Raw genomic sequence first — 6117 nt, 5'->3', positions numbered from 1 at the left:
GAGGAGTTCATTTCCCTACATAATACAACTGACGAGTTCACTTGAGTTGCCACTAGTGGAACACTTGGAACAAGGGTCTACCCAAAGGAGAGAGGCAGGACCATGAGCAGATCCCAGGATTCTGAGACCTCTGGAAAGTTCTTAACTTTCTTTAAAAGGTTTATTATTATACTATTATTATCATTAAGGTAGATTTATGGAGAAGCAAAGCAATTTCCCATTTGCTGGTTCATTCCCCAAATGGTCACAAAGGTTGGAACTGAGACCATTGATAGCCGGGAGCTGGGGAGCTTCTTCTGGGTCTCCCATGAGGATACAGAGTCCCACAGCTTTGGGGATCCTCTGCTGCTTTCCCAGGTCACAAGCAGGAAGCTGGATGGGAAGTGGAGCAGCTAGGATTCAAACTGCCACCCATATGAGATGCCAAACACTGCAGTGCTTGACCTACTATGCCATGGTGCTGGCCAGAATTCTTGACTTTTATTCAGGATCCTTAGATCATGCCTATAACCAACTCAAAGCATATTTAGGCTAGCAGTGCCTCTGGGTTTCTAATAGTTGTTACAGAAAACCCTGGTTTGCTCCCTTTTCCTCCCTGAGTTCCAACAACCAGCAAGATAGCTGCCCGTGGGTCCCTGGAGTTGGATTCAGGTGGAGCTAGTTCTTGAGGATAGAAGTACAGTAACTGGTTTATTGCTATATCAGAGTCGCTCATCACCATACAGGAATATCTGTCATACAAATAGCCCTGGAATATAAGCTGAAAATTCTTGTTGCAAAATAATAAGTGAGAAGTCCGAAGAGCTCACATCAAATACAATAAATGCCACTGATGCATGATGTTACTGATTATCCAAGCGTTAAGGCCACAGAATGTCCTAACATAATAGCACAGATCATAAATTTGTAACTAAAATGGTATAGTGGGAGATCTGTTGGGGTGGAAACAGGTTGAACCATTTAATATCAGATTTGGATGACACAAATAATAAACTTAAAGCTCTTTAAGGAAAACCGTAATTCAATGAAAATTTTAACTTGATGGATTTGGTCACTTGATCAATAAGAGCCAGGATTTGTCTAATTCAATCCTCAGTGTAAGAGTAAACTCTACCATTCAGTGAATAATAACTTACTAAACAATTACCATGTTGATATTGCGAACAGTGGATTAAAAAAAAAAACCTCTGAAAAATAAAGTCCAGAATAACTTAATATAATTCATGATGCTCAAACTCAGCTAGAGTATATGCATATCACGATATTTACAAAAATTACAGAATTTCAAAATTACTGTGCTATTTGTCCTTGTAGTAGCTTAGTAAGCTATATTTTCGTTTTAGCCTTGTAATAGCTTAGTATACAAAATCGGCTTTGGTAACTTTATCACTGATAGTGTTTGTTCTGAAACAGAGGTCACTAAGCAATGGGCCACAGGCAGATTCTAGCTCACTGATGGTTTTTATAAATGTTCTCATACTGGAACCTGGTCATGTTCACTTGTGGATGCATTGCATGTAGATCTTTTTGTTGTTCAATAGGAGAGTGTAGTAATGACCTGCAATGCCTAAAATAATACTTAAAATAGTCCTTACCTTAGCAAGTATTATCAATTAACATCCAATGCTCTTTGAAACCTTACAGAAAGGGAGTCTGTCCCTCGGGTTGGATGGGTTACGAATTCTCCAGCTGGGATACCAGAGAGAGCCCTGGGTTGGGAGTCCCTGGTGCCCAGGGCAGCAAAGCACTGAGCCCATGCACAGAGGTTCGGGTGTGTGCACACTAGATGCAGGACTCACAGCTCTTGACCCTCTCTAGGCAAGCACAGATCTGGCCACTGGGCCTCTGCTTGAAAAGCACTTTCCTCAGGTGAGGGAAGGGGGGGCTACTCTGCCCAGTTCATTGAGAAACAGCTAAAATGGGCTGAGGAGGGGACATCCTCAGCAAGGCAGTCTAGTTGGTTGCCATGGGTCATTCTGGGGAACAGACTTTCTGATAGGCTCTTAGGCCCCTTACTTCTATTTTTTAAGATTTATTTTATTTTTATTTGAAAGATAGAGTTACAGAGAGGAGAGGGAGATACTCCCTCTGTTGGTTCACGCTCCAAATGGCTGCAACAGCCAGAGTTGAGTTGATCTGAAACCAGGAGCAGTAACTTCCTCCAGGTCTCCCTTGTGGGTGCAGGGACCCAAAGACCTGAACCATCCTCTGCTGCTTTCCAAAGTCATAACCAGGGAGCTGGATCAGAAGTAGGGTAGCTGGGACATGAATTGGTGCCCACATGGGATGCTAACACCACAGGAGAAGATTAGTCTGTTACGCCACCACACCGGCCCCATCCATTACTCTTAATTTTATAAAATATTTATTTTCATCTTCTTTGACAGGCAGAGAGAGACAAAGATAGTCCTCCCATCTACTCATTCACTCCCCAAATGCCCACTACAGCTGGGGTCAGACCAGGCAAAAGCCAGAAGCCTGGAATTCAATCCGGGTCTCCCATGTGGGTGGCAGGTCATTACCAGCTACCTCCTTGAGTGGGCATTAGCAGGAAGCTGGACCGAAGCAGAGGAGTTAGCACTTGATTGAGGCATTGGGATAAAGTTCATCAATGTTCCAGGCAGCAAGTTAACCATGGGGGCAACTCTAACTCTATCCTTTACTTTCCTTAGTGAGCAAGCAACCATGAAGAGATAGCTGGAAAATAATCTCAGACAAGAGTCTAACCAATAGTTAAAGGCAGTTGGGAGAAACAGAGGCAAAGGAGAAAGCAGAAAAGTTGAAACCAGTAGTATACCACCGGGGCGGGGGGTGGGTAGTGTACTCAGGGGATGATGGGAAGACCCTGCAAACAGCAAACAAGGCAGTGAACATAACGGAGTTCTGGGGAGTTACACCTGTTGCAATAGAAACAATTATTAAAGAGAATGCAATTGGAAGACACAATTGAAGAACTTTCAAAGTAGATCCTAAGGTAAAAATGAGGGGCCTGGCCAGACAGCTCAGTGGCTAAAGCCTCGCCTTGCAAACGCCAGGATCCCATATGGGCACTGGTTTGTGTCCTAGCTGCTCCATTTCCCATCCAGCTCCCTGATGATGGCCTGAGAAGCAGTCAAGGATGGCCCAAAGCCTTGGGACCCTGCACCTGCGTAGGAGACCTGGAGGAAGCTCCTGGTCCTGGCTTCATATCTGCTCGGCTCTGGCCATTGCAGTCATTTGGGAAGTTGGTTGGAAGATCTTCCTCTCTGTCTCTCCTTCTCTCCATAATTCTGATCTGCCTTTCCAATAAAAATTTTAAATATATTTTTTAAAAAATTTGTTGTTTTATTGGAAAGTCAGATATACAGAGAGGAAGATCTTCTGTTCACTGGTTCACTCCCCCAAGTGACTACAATGGCCAGAGCTGAGCCATTCCGAAGCCAGGAGCCAGGAACTTCCTCCGGGCCTTCCATTGGGTGCAGGGTCCCAAGGCTCTGGGCCGTCCTCGACTGCTTTCCCAGGTCACAAGCAGGGAGCTGGATGGGAAGCGGAGCTTCCGGGACCAGAACCGGCGTCCATATGGGATCCCAGCGCATGCAAGGCAAGGACTTTTAGCCACTAGGCTACCATGCCAAGCCCAAAAACTAAAACAAAAAATCTTTAAAGAGAGAAACAGAGAGTAAAAAAAAATGGAAAGGTAAAAGAGAAGGACGTGTACAATCAGATTAGTAACTATCCTAGGAGCTGAGAGGACATGGAAGATGTAATCAACAATTTAAATACTCAAGATGTTTTCTCAGGATGGAAGCACACCAGGTGACAAATGAAAAGCCTTCCTGGGTGCAAAGTGTGGAAGATGAAAACATCAGGGTAATTTTTAAAATTCACAAGAAAGGGCCCGGCGGCGTGGCCTAGCGGCTAAAGTCCTCGCCTTGAAAGCCCCGGGATCCCATATGGGCGCCGGTTCTAATCCCGGCAGCTCTACTTCCCATCCAGCTCCCTGCTTGTGGCCTGGGAAAGCAGTTGAGGACGGCCCAATGCATTGGGACCCTGCACCCGCGTGGGAGACCTGGAAGAGGTTCCAGGTTCCCGGCTTCGGATCGGCGCGCATCGGCCCGTTGCGGCTCACTTGGGGAGTGAAACATCGGACGGAAGATCTTCCTCTCTGTCTTTCCTCCTCTGTGTATATCTGGCTGTAATAAAATTGAATAAAAAAAATCTTTAAAAAAAAAAATAAAAAAATAAAATTCACAAGAAAGAAATCAGAAGTTAAGTTTATTTGGAGCTAAAATTCCTTGAAACCCATGCTTATTAGCGATTTTCAACAGTTCATGGAAATGCATATTATGATAAAAGCTGCAGATATTTAAATTTTCATTAACAAATGCTTTTAATTCATTGTGTATGCAGTTGTGTAAGTATCCTCCTATACCTGTAACCAAGACATAGACAATTGACCTACCAGGATGCAGGAGACTTAAGTAGCAATTGTAGAAGTCTCTAAAGACTCACAATAATTTCCTACAAAGTGTCAAGAAGGTACGTGGCATATTTCTCAAAATTGACACTGGAAGCCAGACCACAGCGATTCTACTGAATTTCTCAATGAATGTGAGGCCATAGTGGCTTTGATCCTGATCATCATTTTGCATTTTGGTTCTGCATCCGAAGCGTGTAATACCTATTTTTTTTTTAAATCACAGCTATGGCATTCAATTGTTCTCATTTATATTGCATCTCTTAGCTTTCTATTTGAAGCAAATGAGGGGTGGAAGTCTGGCTTACCTCCAAGTCCACCTTCCTTAGTAAATTTCGGCTCTAGCACACACCGACCTTCCCCGAGAGTCACATTGTTGTCTGTGTCCCTTCCTGCATGTGCACGGGACAGTCAGTACCCGTCTCTGTCTCTTGCTCTCAAAAGTTGCATGGACATCCTACACAAATTCTTCTAGCTAACTGCTGGCAGCCAGAGACTGTCTTTCCCTTAGAACTTTTAGAATCTTTCTTGTATTCGTATTTCTCTTACGGCATCCGCTATTTTCTTTTAACATGCCTTAACCCGGGCTTCATTTGTTGGGGGTTAAACTCCTGCCATATGCTCTCTGCATTGTGCCTTGCACACAGCTAGTATGCTGTCCGTATGCAGTTGCCTTATCTGCCCAAAACGAACCAAGGCAATTAGTTCACGTGTGAATTTGTAAAGAACTGCATTTCAAAGTGAGGAGACACCCATGTTTATTTTTCGTCTTTTTCCACCTTAGGCATTTACTACAACTCCTACTGATTAGCCTCAGAGCAAGTAGGCACTTCAGTCTAATGTCAGTGGTTGCTAAGAAAACTCCCTAAAAGCATAATCTGTAACCATACATCTAGGCGCAACATCATGATGAGACTTGCCCCCAGATTTGGAAGTTAATCCTGCTACACTTGTGATTTTTAGGAAACAGCCCTAAATGAATACCTTAGCATAATATTTAACCTACTGTTGATGGAGTCATGCACCCATGTGAGATTGTGAACACCTGAGAGGGAGAAGCACGATTTTTTAGCCTTTGAATTCTCAGAGCCTAGAGAAGAGGTTGAAGAATGAATACTCAGTGTCAAAGCATTACCAAGCATTCTCTGTGGCAGCTGGGGCAAGGCCCCAGTAGTGAGCTGAAACCTTCAGACAGGAGGAGGCCTAGCACAGGCTCCACAGGGGTGCTGGTGGTGCTGGCTGGTGCTGGCTCTCAGAAAAAAATGGCTCCTGAAAGCACTCGAATGGCAGGGCTGGGGATCTGCAAGTACCAACGGTAAGGGTGGATGATCCTTAGATGATTCGCACTGAGTGGGAGTTGATTACTGCAAATGAGATTCCCACCCCTCCCACACACAGCATCCCGTAGTGTAAGATGCCCAGTTAAATGTGCATTTCAGATAAACAACAAATAGTCTGTGCTGAAGACTGCAGTATTTGATATCATGTTACAATTTATTTGTTGTTTATCTTAAATCCGAAGTTGCCATATTTATTTAGTTGGACTTTTTGGTGGATTTTTATTGCATCTGGCAATCCTATCAGACTGTTAACTACTAGCTGTGAGGCCGATGATGATGTTAACTACTAGCTGTGAGGCCAAAATGCCACCCCGATCTTGC

Source organism: Ochotona princeps, chromosome X (genome assembly GCF_030435755.1).
Source record: "Ochotona princeps isolate mOchPri1 chromosome X, mOchPri1.hap1, whole genome shotgun sequence".
In the NCBI taxonomy this organism is placed as follows: domain Eukaryota; kingdom Metazoa; phylum Chordata; class Mammalia; order Lagomorpha; family Ochotonidae; genus Ochotona; species Ochotona princeps.
This window is presented reverse-complemented; position numbering follows the sequence as displayed.